The sequence below is a fragment of the Cricetulus griseus genome, chromosome 8 (assembly GCF_003668045.3).
Source record: "Cricetulus griseus strain 17A/GY chromosome 8, alternate assembly CriGri-PICRH-1.0, whole genome shotgun sequence".
Lineage (NCBI taxonomy): Eukaryota > Metazoa > Chordata > Mammalia > Rodentia > Cricetidae > Cricetulus > Cricetulus griseus.
Window position 1 is genome coordinate 84,853,514 of NC_048601.1, and position 17,006 is coordinate 84,870,519.

The following is a 17,006-nucleotide window of genomic DNA, read 5'->3' on the forward strand; positions in this document are numbered from 1 at the left end:
TGGAATGTAAACAATAAATTAATAAAAATGCAAAAAAGAGTTCATTTAGTAGAATAATAGTGGTAGATTTTCCCCTAGGTACTATGACTGATCTACTCTCCAGCTCTTGGCCTCATTACTAGTGTCAGATATGGATTATATCTCACAGAGTGGGTCTTAAATCCAATAAAAAAGTGGTTGTTTATTCCTAAAACATTTGTAACTCTATTGTATCAGTATGTCTTGCAGGCAGGTTGCTATTGTAAGTCGCAGGGTCTATAGCTGGGTAATATTAATGATTACTTTTCTCTTCCAGTAGTGTGCAAAGTACCTTTAAGCACCATGAGTGCTAGTCAGTAGGGAATAACTTCTGGTTGGGCAGCAGCTAGATTTCTCCATGTTTGATAACATAAGAAAGTGGTGTCTTCAGCAACGGCCGTTGCCTTCAGGTTGTAGAAGAGCATTGGCAATAGCCTGTGACTTTTTTGTAGGGGTGATGTGTATGGTCCCCTTTCATGTGCCTTGTTGTTAACTGTGTTCTCTGTTTCTCCCCCCCCCCCGCAGTTGCAAATGAAGCAGGAGATAAGAATGCCCGTCCACTTGCCCGCTTTTCCCGTGAGTACATCTTGTTCCACTCTCCCTGGGATCCCTGAGAACATGGTTCCAAGAGGCCTTTGCTCGTGTATTTCACCTCTACGATTCTGTTACATGTTACACAGTGATGTAGAAAATGTCTCCTGCCAGTAAATATTGCACTTCTGCTCCATCACACGTGAGCTAGTCCTGGACATGGGCTTTCTGGTCCTCCGAACTGTGGTCGCTAAGCTGTGCTTGAGAGCTTTGCTTTTTGAAGCTTATTTTCCAGAGCAGCAGGATCAGTCTCATGCTTGCTTTTGAGAAATGTAGAGCCCCTAGGGTCAGCCTCCTAACCTCCTGACCCAGGGCCTGTATTTTAACAAATGATGACTTGTTTCTTGTTCACAGTTCACTTTGAGAGGTGCTATTTAAGGCATAGCCTCAGAGTACACTGCAGGGAGGAGAGGTTTAGTGGTGCTGAAGGGAAGAAGCTTATAGCTCCTACGCCTGTCCAGATGTGAAGCATCATCCACCACTCCCTGTGGATCTGTGCCCTTACACTACTGTCTTGGAGACACTGCAGCTCAGATGGACTGAATGGCTTTCCCTGGGGCTCAAGAATACTCCAAAGGCTGTGGGCAGGCTGTTGTTGTATCCACCCAATTTGTCCAGGTTTTGATCTTGATAAGAAAGTAGCCAACAAAAGCTTCTCAAAGGCTTCCATGCCCATGTGATCAGTAAATTACATAGCAAGTTTGTGGATGCTCTGAAATGAATGGGTTCCAGTAAAGGCTGTGGGATGCTGGAGCCAGAAAAGGGCTGGGTAGAGATGCTATGCAAGCCTGCTTTCCTTCAGATTGAGAAGTGCTTGGCTCTTCAATAAAAGCAGGTGGAGATTCCCCTTACCCCAACACTATTTTTGCCTCACTTGCTTTTCCTTAATTTTATTGATGCTTTTCTGGGCCATGGCTTTCCAATCTGAAACATGGAATTAGTACCTTATACAAAATTTCTGACATCATATCTCATCGTTGCTTTATCCCAGGTGGGGTGGATGAGATCTGAGTGTGACGTGACCAGAGTGATCTTAACACATCAAGTTCAAGTATGCCTTTTCTATTAATAGGGATTCCTCTAAATGCTGCCTTCTCACTCTTTTCAGAAAGCTTCAAATTTTAGGGTTGATTTCCCAGAGATGTTTTTTTTAAATAGAACTCTAATGATGTATGGTAATGACAGCGCACTAAGTGCTTGCATTGTAGACACTGCCATGAATACTCCTCATGGGCCCTATTTTTCACTGTCCTCCTACCTGGAACCATCATTTCCAAAATAAGTATGTCAGTGAGGATGATGGATATGCTTTTATCCCCTTTATTTTTATTTTTCATCTCTTGAGCCACAATCAGGGGGTGACTAATCTGGACTGGTAACTTGATCATGTCACATGCAGGATTTACCTCCATGGGAACTCCTGATACATCACAGGTGTGGGAAGGAAAGTATTGAAAAGGTGATTTCTCTTGTAGGTAACTTCTATAACTTCTAAACTATGTAATTGATTTGAAAGGATGACATGTCACATAACAGCTTGCTAGCTGGTGACAAATGAAGACACCAGGGGGAAAGCCTCCACAGGAAAAATGGTTCACAGCTGTCTTTTGACATGGGGCTAACTCAGAGCAGGAAAGAACAGTGTCTTGACCAGAGTGCAGTACCCTGGGTGAAAGCTAGAGGGCATGTTAGGTGTTGTCTCTCTTTGTAGCAAGTCCTGGAGAGAGGGGGAATCAGGTGGAATTTAGGAAGGGAAGAACACATACATTGGACCATTTATGTGCCATGCTAGAAGAATGGCGAGATGAAGCATTCAGCATGGGATGGGGGCGAGAACCCAGATGATACTCTGGAGATAGAAAGATAAAGGGCTGCGCTTCTTCCTATCTTTGCTTTTAACAAGACAGAGATAGATGGAAAGCCCAGCCAGATAGGGTATGCTATCCAATGGCATGGCAAACAGGAGCCTTTGCTGTGAGGCCTGGACCCAGCCCAGGGAAGGAAGCACCTGGAAAAGGCATGAGTCCTGGAAGACTTTGGCTCCTATTTTCCCTTCATTTCAAGCTTTGGCTTTGACTTTTGATCAGCCTGGCTTCAGTCAGAGCATCTACCTAATAACTGTGGGTAGACATTAGTGCCGAGGTCATCGTTTGAAAATGGTACCTGCTGCGAGGGTAGTCATCCTCAGACTAGAGCCCTATCACCATCATCCTGGACATTCCCTCCTGTGTATGGAGGGTACAGGAGGGCTGACATGTAAAGAAAGTGGTTTCTAATCTTAAAAAAGAAAAGCTATTCTCCATGCCAAGGAATAATGGCCACGTGCAGTGTTCAGGCCCAGCCACAGTGTGGCAGAACAATCTCAGACTGTGATATACTTCTGCTATGAAGGAACCCCAAGACGCTGCATGCTGCTTTGGACTAGTACTGTGAAGGAGGTCCAGGGCTCTCAAGACACATGCAGAGGACACAGTGGTCCCAGTGTTTACATAGTCACACAGTTTTATTCTGAAGTTCCCATTGCTTGTCTAGAAGATGGGAGAGTGATTTCTCCCTGAGATGAGCAGTCACTGAAAGAAAATAGCGATTTTCTTACTGGAGAGATGGGTTAATGGTTGAGAAAGCACTGGTTGCCCTTCCAGAGGACCTATGTTCATTTCCGGGACCCATGGTGCTTCAGACCTGTCATAACTCTAGTTCTAGGGGACCCTATGCCCCCTTCTGGCTGTATACAGACATGCATGCAGGCAAAAACACCTTCACATATAAAATACAAATGGAATTAGTGGTTTGAGAGGCACCAGGAGAAATTGAAGCTAATTAGTAACGTCTCTAGACTTGGCTTCTCATTTGGGAGGGTATGCTATAGATGTTGATGGAGAGCGATCTCCTATTGAAAAGCTCGGGTAATTAGGGAAGATGGCTGATGAAGCTAGAGGTGGCACTGAGGCTCTTTACTCTGGATGAAGTAGCAGTGGGTAAGAGGAGCATCGATGTGAACTGGGACGAGCACTGGCGCAGGATTGAGACAAAAGCCAAGACATCGTCATCTACTGGTGATGCTCCAGTTGTGACAGATGATGGTTGTGTGCAGAGAATGTTTTCCAGGCAGTCACCATCAGGAAGGGCTATCACAAACAATGGGAGCTTGAGGTGGGAAGGGATGGATTCTGCAACCTTGGTAATGAGAACAGGATAATGAGAAGGGAGAACTGGGCTGTGGGCTGCAGCGTGGCTGGGCTATATCTGATGGGTATGTATTGTGGAAGAGGTGTACAGGACCCAGGGAAGGTGGCTTCGGCAGTATGCAAGGTATTAATTATGTGGCGGAAATGCCGAACTCATAGAAACAGAGAAGAGAAAGCGACTGCAGGGAGGTGGGGTGAGTAGACCCTGGAAGTTGTTTTCAGTGGGTATAAACCCGTAATGAAAGATGAGCAAATCTTTGAGATCTGCTGTTCACAACATGGTAGTGCACACTTAAAGCATATTAAGGGATAGCTTGTACTACATTTTCAAACCACAATCCCCCAAACTACAACAAACAAGAAACCAGATGGATAAGATGCCACTGTAGATGGACATGATTAATAGTACCCTGATGGTGGTGATGGCATCACGGGTATACGCTTATGACCCAGTGTCAAAATGTGCACTATAAATCAGTGTGTTTTTATATATTATTACTCCCCAGTAAAACTAAAAACAACAACAACAAAAAGCAACCAACAAACCTGAGGTATGGGGGGTGGGCAGAAGCTGGATTTGAGATTCTTTGATTTCTCACATATAATCCAAAGTATCTCTAAATCCTTCAGCTCCTGTGTTGGGCTCTAGGTCTCTCCCCAGCACTCTTCAGAATCTGAGCTTCTCTGTTTTCCATTCATCCAGTGGTGGACCTAGAATGCCTACAGGTGAGGGGCAGGGTAGCTCTGTGGTTCTCATGTGGATGCCAGGGACAGATCCAGGATGCAGAGCAGAACATGCTTTTTGTCTAACTGCAGACTTGTTTCTGCTTCCCAAAAGGAAATAGCAGTATCTGCTCCAGATATACATGTGAAACTTAAGTAATTAAAAAAAAATAAGATTGGAAGGTTTTGAGTGTGACATGATCTGACCATTCCACTCCTAGTTCAGAGAAAACAGACTCCTGACTTGTGGAAGGGAAAGCATTTTGAATTATGGCAAATTCCCCACCAGAAGCCATAAAAATTCAATATTTTCAAGTGTTAAAAGGAAAGAATTGCCAACCCAGAAATCTGCAACCAGCAGGATGTTCCCCAGGAATAAAGCAACAGTCCACACATTATAAGATGAAGAAAAAAATCAGGCTGAAAGAAGGCTAAAGGAAGTTAATAAACAAAAGGAAACTTAAAATGAAGAGCCTTGAAAGACCAAGAAGGGGAGGACAGTACAAGTAAATAAAGTTTCATCTCTGAGTTTTCTAAATCACTTATGGTATTTGAAGACAAATCACAAAATTACCTAATGTGGTTCTAAGTGTACATAAAGGAAACAACATAACTAGTATGTGTACTATTAAACATATTTTACATTGGGAAAACAAAGATATGTAAGTGGATATAAGGGTTCTATTCTTGAATTCGAAAAGCAATAACTCCAGAAGACATTTTAATAGTATTTATTATTATATTGTTTATGCAAGATATAATTCAATATCCAGTATGTCTTCTTAGAAAACTGCAAAGATACCCTATAAATAAAATAGAATTCTGAAAACACTCAAGCAAGTCACAGGAGGAGGGATGAAAAAGCAGACAAAACAAATGTAAATCCCGAGTATAAATTGCTACATTAAAGTCAAATTATCTAATAATAGCAATCAATGGGCAGATTTTCATGGTAGATTAGAAAACATGACTAACTATGTATTGCCTATAAGAAACAAATGTAACCATCTATTCAAATTGAAAGTTAAAGAATGGAAAAGAGGATCGTGTTAGCATCAGTCAATCGAAATCTCTAGCGCATCATCAGGCCAGGGAGATGTTAGTGATCATGCAATCAAGAGTGAGAGAGGAACGTTGTGCCATAATAATGGTCAGCTCACCAAGAAGGCCCCAATCTCATTCATATGTAATTTACCAGTGACTGAGTAGTAAAGCAGAATCTGAGAGAGCTAAAGTGAGAAACAGCTAGCTAGCTACACAATTGTAGTTGGAGGTGTCAAATCTCATTCAACCATACATAGAACATACAGAAGAAAGGTTATAGAACTCAACTCCACCAGCAGTATTTAATTGTTGTTAAGTGACTAGTTCATTCAGTACCTGCCAAATATGCATTTTGTTCCAAAGTATGCAAAGGATACATCCCAAGATAGGCTGATCCCAGGCCACAAAACACACTTAAGAAATTTAAAACAGTAGAAATTGTGCAGAATGTGATCTCTAACTACAATGGAAGTAGTGAGAAAAACCCAAGAAGCAGACCTTCAGATAAGTGGAAGTTAGCATCACAATTGAATCATGAAGATGAGGTCTTCAGAGGAATAATATCACGCTGTTTTGAGTGAGGATAAAGATACAGTTTGTCAAAGTTTATGGTACTCAAAATCTACACTTTGCTCAAATGGGGTTGAGGGGAAATTTTGTTGCACCTGAATGTATATAAGTATTTTAAAAAGTCAAAACATAACTTTGAAGACGAGCTAAACAAACTGAAAACAAGGACCCTAAAGTAAATAATAAAGACAAGAGCAATAATTAGTGGCATTAAAAACCGATACGTGGATGTGCCATGTAAGGATGGACTATGTCTATGATGGCAGTCCCGGAAGGTGTAAAGCTTTTGTTCTCAAAACTTAGTGACAATGTAGCTGCCCTAACATACTTTATGATGCTGGCATAGTGAAGAAACTGACTAATTGTATTTCTAAGAATGAATCTACACTTGACTGTGAGAAAAAAATAAAGACAACAGAGTTGATTCTTTGAAAGATCCATAAGACTGAGAAACTTCGAGCAAATCACAAATATAAGAAATGGAATATGATATCAGAGAAGCAGGTATCAGAGGGACAATAAAATACTCAGAACATCTTTGTAGTAGATACATTCTAGAGATTAAATGAAATCTACTTCACTCTTACAAAAATACACAACTTATACAAACTGAAGCACATCTATTAGCACTATCACTGCTTTGTGATTAGAAACCTCCCTAATATAAATTTAAGATCTACATGGTATGGCTGAAAACTGTAAACCAAAGCAAATATAAAACTGTAAACCAAGAATTGGCTGTCTACCAGTTCTTTTAGAGAACTGAAGGCTAATTTATTGTCTTGATGCCAAAAGCAGACAAAGATAGTATCAGAAAAGATTACAGACCAAAGTCTTATAACTATAGATACAAAAGCCCCCATCAGAGTATTAGCACATAGTCCCTAATAATATGAATAATACTTTGAATAATAGATTTTAACCAGCTGGGAGTTAACTCTAGGGATATCAAGATCATTGACTATTCTAAAAATATGTCAATGTAGCCCACTATACTAATAGGCTAGAGTAGGAAAATCACACAATATCATATGATTGATGCAGAAAGAACACTGAGAACTACTCAGCAACTACCCATCGTAAGATTAATCTCAGATTTTATGGTGGTCTGTTGATAAGATAAGGAGTATGTACAAAGAAAACCCTTCTAGTTAACTGAAGGACAAAAAGATGGATGCTTTCCCCTACAGTTGGGAACAAAGCAAGGATGTCATATCATACCATCCTTGTTTGGCATTCCTTTAAAAGTTCTAGCTGATGCCTCAATGGATGCATAGCAAATTTCAAAAGCCTGTCAGGAACACAAATTTCCCACGTACAAATGACATTATTGTTTCTATGTAGAAAATACCAAAGAATCTATTCAAAGTTCAACAGCTACTAAGTGTGTTCAGTAATGTTGTATTGTACAAGATAAACATGCAATGCCATTGTGTTGCTGTATACTAGAAGCAAAACTGAGGTAATGGTGTTTATAAGTACTCTAACTAGGTCAAATGCAAAGATGTAGACAGAAGACTTACACCAACACTGCAGTACTCATGAGATGATTCCTAGAACCTCAAAGTGCAAGCCATCAGATAATGCACCCCTTAACTATGAGGAGACAGTCTAGAAACACACTGCTAGGTGAACACATACCTGGAAGATATGTACACAATGGTGCCATTATGGTATGACATCCTGGGACTGCCATAGTTTATACAGTCTGTTATTAACCAAACTGTCACATGGTACATGACCATGCCGTGCTCATAGTCTCAAAGATACAACATATTAAAAACATTAGCTATTCCTGTATTGATACCCAGATTTAATACAATTCCCACCAAAATACTATCATGATTTTTATATGGATGTACATTAGAGTTTTATAGATTCTGTAATTTATATAGAAAATAAGCAAAACCACAAAGTCAAACAATTTTGAAAAAGACTTAAGGACTGGTCTGTTTGATTTCAAGAGAATAATCAAGACCAATTGGTGCTGGCGAGAGGATAGATATACACATCAGCCAAATAGAATGGCAAACCCAGAAATGGACTCACAGGAACACGCCTAACATTTTCAACAACACTGCAAGAGCAATTCAATGGAGAAATGGTGCCTTATCAACAAGTTATACTGGAGTATTAAGATCCATAGATGAGTTATATACACACAGCAATAAAACAACTCCAATGACTTATTGCTATAAGTCATTGTTATATATTAGATTCCTGACACATGGTACATATTAGTTCTTAGCCAAGCTTGAGTTGAAGTCCAATTGGCAGAGGTACCCCATCCTGCATAGGCTGAACAGCTCCCTGGCCATTTCATGGGATTGAGGGCTCTGTTGAAATCTTACATTTGCAGGTACAGCTCTTGGGGTCCTTGAAGGAAAAGTGTCTTAGTTAGGTTCTCTATTGTTGTAAAGAGACACCATGACGACAGCAACTTTTATAAAGGAAAACATTTAATTGGAGGACGGAGCTTACAATTTTAGAGGGTTGGTTCATTATTTTCATGGTGGGACATGCTGATATGTAGGCGACATGGAGCTGGAGAAGGAGCTGTGAGTTCTCTATCTTGATCTACAGGCAACCGGAAGTGCACTGTTTCACTGAGCATAGCTTGAGCACAGGAGACCTCAAAGCCCACTGCCACAGTGACATACTTCCTCCAACAAGGCCATACCTACTCCAACAATGCCACCTCTCTCTCTCTCTCTCTCTCTCTCTCTCTCTCTCTCTCTCTCTCTCTCTCTCTCCCCTCTCTCTTGGTTTTTCAAGACAGGATTTCTCTGTGGCTTTGGAGGCTGTCCTGGAACTAGCTGTTGTAGACCAGGCTGGCTCAAACTCACAGAGATCTGTCTGCCTCTGCCTCCCGAGTGCTGGGATTAAAGGCGTGCGCCACCACTGCCTGGTGGTCACATCTCTTAATAGTTCCACTTCCTTTGGGGGGCATTTTATTTTAAACCATGACAAATGGTTTGTCTGCCATTTCAATAATCTTGTGAAGTTCAATTTCCTAATCTATTCCTTCCTATTAGGTAGGAAGTTCAATTTCCTACCTAATCAGCACAGGTAGGAAGGCAGGACAAAGAGTGAGTTACTTGAGTCAGAAACTGGAAGTGCTTCTACTGTATTGGAAGCTGCTAGGGAGGTAGACAAGGCTGATGAGATGTTCATATAAGATTTTCATGTGGCACCTACAATCTGAGATATAGGCAGCTTAGAAACAGATAAAAATTTAACCTTGGGAGTCAACCTTGGGCACAGAGGCATGAAGATGAGCAAGTCTCAATTCTTTTCCTTAAGTAGATTATTGACAAAAGATGACCTACTCTATTTATTTTATTACCAGCAATGCATAATTTGAGTCAAAAGGGGAAAAAGTTCCCTATTTCATTGTGTTTCTAAGCTATTGGTTTCTAACACATTTATTTTTGACTACAGAACACATGCCGTTCAAGGTCTAGGGTTAGTGTGTCATGTTTTTCTGAGTATTCACAGTGCTTTTGTATGTACTATATCTCTGAATTCATTCCCACCAAGTTTTTATAACAAACTTAAACATCAACCCTGAAACTTCCCAAAGGAATAGTAAGTAGATTTACAAATGAGTCATCTAGACGATGGTGAGATATGAATGTGTACATGCTTTGCAGACATCAACTTGTTTCAAGGTAGTTAAATTTTCCCTTAAATGCTGGGGGTGAGGTGTGAGTGTCTGAATTAGTGAAAATATAAATTATAGAAAACTTTTAAAATGCTTTTATGTAGCTTTCAACTATTCATCTAACCATTGCACTCAGATATTACACTAACATTATCAAATGTCTGTCAAGTAGAGTTTTAGAATTCTATTGGAAACAATGGCTCTTGAATTTTGTCTACATCACCACTCTATTGAACAGACTTACTCTTTTTATATGAATAAAGAACCATCCAGAATTTTCCTCTTAGAACTAATGGTCTCACTGTCTAATGATCCACTGCATCAGATTAATCTGTAAATAGACTTTGGGGACAGTGTAGGAGCTCTGCATGCCCAGGAGGCTGTGCTTTAAAACACTCCATCTCTGCTTTATCTGACCACTGTTAGGGCTTAGATGTTTCACTTCTTATTGGAATAATGAACTATTTAAATACTAATGACACTCTTACTCATGGCTCTTTATGCTGATTTTATCTGGCAGCCCAAGTAGTGATTGGAACCCAGAGCAAATTTGCCTTGTGGAAAACAACTACTGTTGTATGAAAGGGTATAGATTGATTGGGAAAATTTAAAATGAAACAAAATATAAATGAGTAGGAAAATTAAATGCCATCCTAAAGGCCACGAGGGAAAAGATAGACTTATGCAGAAATGATATGCAGAAATAATTTGTATTCTCTGATAGAAGCAAGAAGACACAGCCCTGTGGCCAGGAGCAGATTTAAAGAAGAGAAGCAGATGACTTTAAACATGATGCAAAGGAGATAACACAGAGAAAATAAATGCCAAGTATAGGGATTAAAGTCCACATTGAAATACAGAAATGACTCTGGGAAAACAAACTAGAAGACAGTGTCTCAATGTGGGGAAAAAATGATGAGTCAAAAATGTTAAGGGAGATGGAGACCATAGAAGAAAAATCAATGCAAATAAATGAATCATAGGTAAAGAGAATTGATTACAAAAGGAAAAACCCACCAAAGTCAACTCTTAACTCCCTACACCATTCAGTACATAAATATGAGAACTTAATTAAAATTTAATAAGTCTGTGGCTAAGGTGTTATTTGTTTATATCTATCTCATCAGCTAAATGTCATTCTTGGAGAGAATTACTCAAGCATATGCTTTGGCAAATCAAAAAATATATCCAAATAAATTCTATAGGCTGCAATTGTCTGTACATTGTGGCTATTCAGAATATAAAATTTGGGTAGTCTTAATTGAGATTTTTAAAAAAGATTTAAACAAAATCTTTAGGATAATAGGTTTAAGTAAAATTAAAAATACCAATCTTTTGTATTTTATTGGTATATGTTAGCATGATGTTTTAGATTATTGTCTTTAAGAAAGTTTACTATTGAAGTTAGTTCTGTTTGTTTGTCTTTAATGAATGTAGCTTCTAGGAAGTTTAAAATGCCACGTAGCAGTCATCTGTTCCATTGTACAGTGTTGCTCTAGAGTGTACATTATGATGCTAAAGAGCCACTGAGGACCAAAACCAGCTAGGCAGGTACAATGAAAAATGAAGTTCTTAGCAGTGAGACATCTCAGTGTTCAGAAAACTCAGTAATAAAAATCTAGTTCACCCAGTAACAGTGAACAGAGAGGGGTGAAAAGGGAGGTAATTCCATTATTTCATGTCAAGAGGCATTCACGAACATTAGTATGTTACCAATCCTGATATGGAGATAAAGGAAATGGAATATACAATTTTGAATTTAAAGATAACTTATAATCCTTCAATTAATAGTAAAGCTCATCACCATTATATATGGTTTCAAGAAACAAAGGTGCTAAATAGATGGCTCAGCAGATAAGAGCACTGGCTGTCTTTCTAGAGGACCTGGATTTAATTTCCAGCACTCCATGGCTGTTCACAACTGTCTGTAACTCCAGTCCCAGGGATCTGACACCCTCTTCTGGCCTCCATGGGAGCTGCATGAATGTGGTGCACAGATAGACATAGAGGCCAAGCAGTCAAGCACATAAAATTAAAATAAAATTGAAAAGAAACAAAATATATAAAAACTGGCATGAAATATCTTAGAAAATTACAAAGGAGGTGATTAGCCTGGTAATTTCATCTTTCTAAAAAACAGGATTCAAAAGCAAAGTGGGTACTTTCCTATTACTGTGGGGTGTGTCACAATTACTATGTGGCAGTTCTATAATGTGTGTATGTATATAGAGACATAGTCCTTAACTTTGCATAAAAATAAAATAATTTCAAAATGGCGTGGATTGAATAAAGATTAAATAGAACATGTCCCCCATAACTAGTTTATTATTGAATTTGTGTGTGTGTGTGTGTGTGTGTGTGTGTGTATGGGTGTTTTGCCTGCATGCATGTTTGTGCACCACATGACTTCCTGGTGCCTGAGGAGGTCTAAAGAGGGCACAAGCTCCCATAGAACTGGAGTTACAGATAACTGTGAGCTGTCATGTGGGTGCTGGGAATTGAACCCAGGTCCTCTGGAATAGCAGCCAGTGTTCTTAATTGGTGAGTCATCTCTTCAGTCTTTCTTAACTAGTTTTTAAATATAATGTTAACATAGTATGACAGAATAATGCTGCATATTAGTGATCACTTATACAAACATATTATTTCCTAGAAAATAAAACCTATAAAGAAAATAAGAAAAACTTAAAATGATGACAGTAGCCGCCCCTCACCCACCAAATGAAAAGAAAGAAAATTAAAATATTTTTTAAAATCAAACAACTTCTAGGGACTGGGGAAGATGGTTCAGCGGTTAAAGAAGCTGGCTACTGGCATCAAGGGAGCTGAGCCCCAGACTGGAGAGCAGTGCCAGAGGCAGGCCTGAATTTCAGGCCCAGAGCAGCAGTGTCAGAGGGAAGCCCAGGCTTCAGGCCCAGAGCAGTATCAAAAGGAGGTCCGAGCATCAGACCCAGAGGAGTCTCAGAGCAAGGCCTGAGCTTCAGGCCTAGAGCAGTGTCAGTGGGAGGCCCCATCCTCAGGCCCAGAAGTGAGGAGTGATCTCTGGGTGAGACATTAGTGTTTTCCAGAAGTAGCTTCCAGAAATTATCACAAAGAGTTCCTGTGGCAAAGAACACCTATGTCCTAGCCAGCATTCACTGCCATGTCCTTGTTGGAGATATTCCACTACCACATAGACCACTGGACCCTCAGCCCCACCTACACTTTAATAGGAGGAGTGTCCATGGGAGCTGTAGTCCCACTTGCACCTCAAGGAGTGACCACCTGAGCATTGGGCCCAATTCCACCAGGAGGAGTGTTCACTGGATGCTCTGCTCCTCTTGTGCCTGAAGGAGTGGTCAATGGAGCCACAGCCCCCAACTATACCAATTGGAGAAAGAGAGACCCCCTGAAGCACAAGCTCCACCTATACCGATTAGAGGAAGAGACACATGGACAGCAGGTAAGAACACACTCAACAATATAAAGAGCCACACGGCACCACTAGAAACTAGTGATGCTACAACAGCAAGACCTGAGCATCCCAGCGCAGATGAAGTGGAAGAAAATGACCTAAAAATAACTTTATGAGGATCATTGAGGCCCTTAAAGAGGAAATGAAAAAAATGCCTTAAAGAAATGGAGGAAAAGACAAACAAAAGATTGGAAGATATTGACAAATACCTTAAAGAAAACCAAGAAAAAGCAATCAAACAAGTGAAGGAAATGATTAAAGACATAAGATCTGAAATAGAGGCCATAAAGGAAACACAAACCAAGAGAATTTTGGAAATGGACAATCTAGGTAAATGATCAGGAACCACAGACTACAAGAGATAGATGAGAGAATTTCAGGCATTGATGATATGATAAAGAAAACACATTAAGTAGTCAAAGAAAAATTTAAATTCCACAAATCCATAACACAAAACACGCAGGAAATCTGTGACACCATGCAAAGACCGAACCTAAGAATAATAGGGATAAAAGAAGGAGAAGTCCAACTCAAAGGCACAGAAAATATATTCAATAAAATCATAGAAGAAAACTTTCCCAACCTAAAGAAGGGCATGCCTATGAAAATACAAGAAGCTTACAGATCGCCAAATAGACTGGCCCCCCAAAATTGTCCCTTAGCCACATAATAATCAAAACAATAAACATACAGAATAAAGAAAGAATATTAAGAGCTGCAAAGGAGAAAGGCCAGGTAACATGCAAAGGCAGACCTATCAGAATTACACCTGCCTTCTCAATGGAAACAATGAAAGCCAGAAGGTCTTGGTCAGATGTTATGCAGACACTAAGGGACCACAGATGCCAGCCCAGACTACTTTACCCAGCAAAGCTTTCAATAACCATACATGGAATTGAATGCACAATGCCATCACCAACAACAAAAACAAAAATAACAGGAACTAGCAATCACTGGTCATTGATATTCATGAATATAAATGGTCTTAATTCACCTATAAAAATGCACAGGTTAATAGATTGGATACAAAAACAGAATCCATCCTTCTGCTGCATACAAGAAACACACCTCAACCTTATAGACAGACATTACCTCAGAGTAAAGGGTTGGGAAAAAAATTTCAATCAAATGGACCTAAGAAACAAGCTGGTGTAGCTAACCTAATATCTAGCAAAATAGACTTCAGACTAAAATCAATCAAAAAAGATGAAGAAGGGCACTTCATATTCATCGAAGGAAAAATCCATCAAGAGGAAATGTCAATTCTGAAATCTATGCCCCAAACACAATGGCTCCTACATTTGTAAAAGAAACACTAAAGCTTAAATCACAAATCAAGTCCCATACACTAATAGTGGGAGACTTCAACACCCCAATCTCACCAATGGACAGATCTTCCAGACAGAAGCTTAACAGAGAAATAAGGGAAATAGCAGATGCTATGACTCAAATGGACTTAACAGACATCTATAGAACATTCCACCCAAAGAATATACCTTCTTTTCTTTTCAGCACCACATGGAACCTTCTCAAAAATAAACCACATACTTAGTAACAAAGCAAACCTCAAAAAAATTGGAATAAACATCACCACAGCTTAAAGTTAGAATTCAACAGTAACATTAATTTCAGAAAGCCCACAAACACGTGAAAATTGAACAATGATCAACTGAACCATTACTGGATCAAGGAAAAAATAAAGAAATAAAATACTTCCTAAAATTTTATGAAAATGACCACAAAACCTACCCACACTTATTGGACACAATGAAAGCAGTGCTAAGAGGAAAGTTCATAGCACTAAATGCATACATAAAGAAGCTAGAAAAATCTCACATTAGTGAATTAGCAGGACAACTGAAAACACTACAACAAAAAGAAGGAAACACCCAAAAAGAGTAGAGAGCAAGAAATGGTCAAATTGAGGACTGAAATCAATAAATTAGAAACAAAGGAAACAATGCAAAGAATCAATGAGACAAAGAGTTGGTTCTTTAGGAAATTCAACAAAATAGACAACTTTTATCCAAAATTTATCCAAACTAAGTAAAAAACACAGAGAGAATATCCAAATTAACAAAATCAGAAATGAAAAGGGGGACATAACAACAGACACTGAGGAAATCCAGAGACTCATCAGGTCATACTTCAAAAACCTGTACTCCACAAAATTGGAAAACTTTAAGGAGATAGACGATTTTCTAGATAAGTACCATATACCAAAATTAAATCAAGAACAGATCAACAACTTAAATATACCTATAACCCCTAAGGAAATAGAAACAGTTACCAATAGTCCCCCCCTCCCATAAAATCCCAGGCCCAGATGGATTCAGTGCAGAATTCTACCAGATGTTCAAAGAAGATCTAGTACCAATACTCCTAAAATTATTCCACACAATAGAAATAGAAGGAACATTGCCAAACTCTGTTTATGAGGCTATAGTAATCCTGATACCCAAAGACATAACTAAGAAAAAGAATTACAGACCAATTTCCCTCATGAACGTAGATGTAAAAATACTCAACAAAATACTGGCAAACTGAATTAAAAAACACATCAGAAAAATCATCCATCATGACCAAGTAGGATTCATCTCAGAGATGCAGGAATGGTTCAACATATGAAAATCCATCAATGTAATCCACCATATAAACAACCTGAAAGAAAAAAAAAAAACACATGGTCATCTCACTAGATGCTGAAAAAACCTTGGACAAAATTCAATGCCCTTTCATGATAAAGGTCTTGGAGAGAATAATGATACAAGGGACATACCTAAACATAATAAAAGCAATATACAGTAACCAACAGCCAACATCAAACTAAATGAAGAGAAACTCAAAGCAATCCCAACAAAATCAGGAACAAGACAAGACTGTCCACTTTCTCCGTATCTATTCAACATAATACTCAAAGTTCTAGTTAGAGAAATAACACAGCAAAAGGAGATCAAAGGGATACAAATTGGAAAAGAAGAAATCAAACTCTCACTATTTGCTGATAGTTTACATAAGTGACCTGAAAAATTCTACCAGAGAACTCCTACAACTGATAAACACTTTCAGTAATGGAGCAGGATACAAGATTAACTAGCCCTCCTATGTACAGATGACAAATGGGCTGATAAAGAAATCAAAGAAACATCACTCTTTATAATAGGCACAAATAACATAAAATATCTCTGGGTAACTCTAACCAAACAAATGAAAGACCTGTATGACAAGAACTTCAAGTCTTTAAAGAAAGAAATTAAAGAAGATACCAGAAAATGAAAAGATCTCCCATGTTCTTGGATAGGTAGGATCAATGTAGTAAAAATGGTATCCTCCCCAAAGTAATGTACAGATTCAATGCAATCCCCATCAAAATCCCAGCACAATTCTTCATGGACTTTGAAGGAACAATGCTCAAATTCATATGGAAAAACAAAACAAAACAAAACAAAAACCCAGGATAGCCAAAACAATATTGTACAATAAAGGATCAGGCATCACCATCCCTGACTTTAAGCTCTGCTATAGAGTTATAGTAATGAAAACAGCTTTGTATTGGCATAAAAACAAACAGGTGGACCAATGGAATAGAATTGAAGACCCTGATATCAACCCACACATCTATGAACACCTAATTTTTGACAAAGAAGCTAAAAATATAAAATGGAAAAAACATATTTACAAAATAGTGCTGGTATAACTATCAGTCAACATGTAGAAGAATGCAAATAGATCTATATCTATTACCATGCACAAA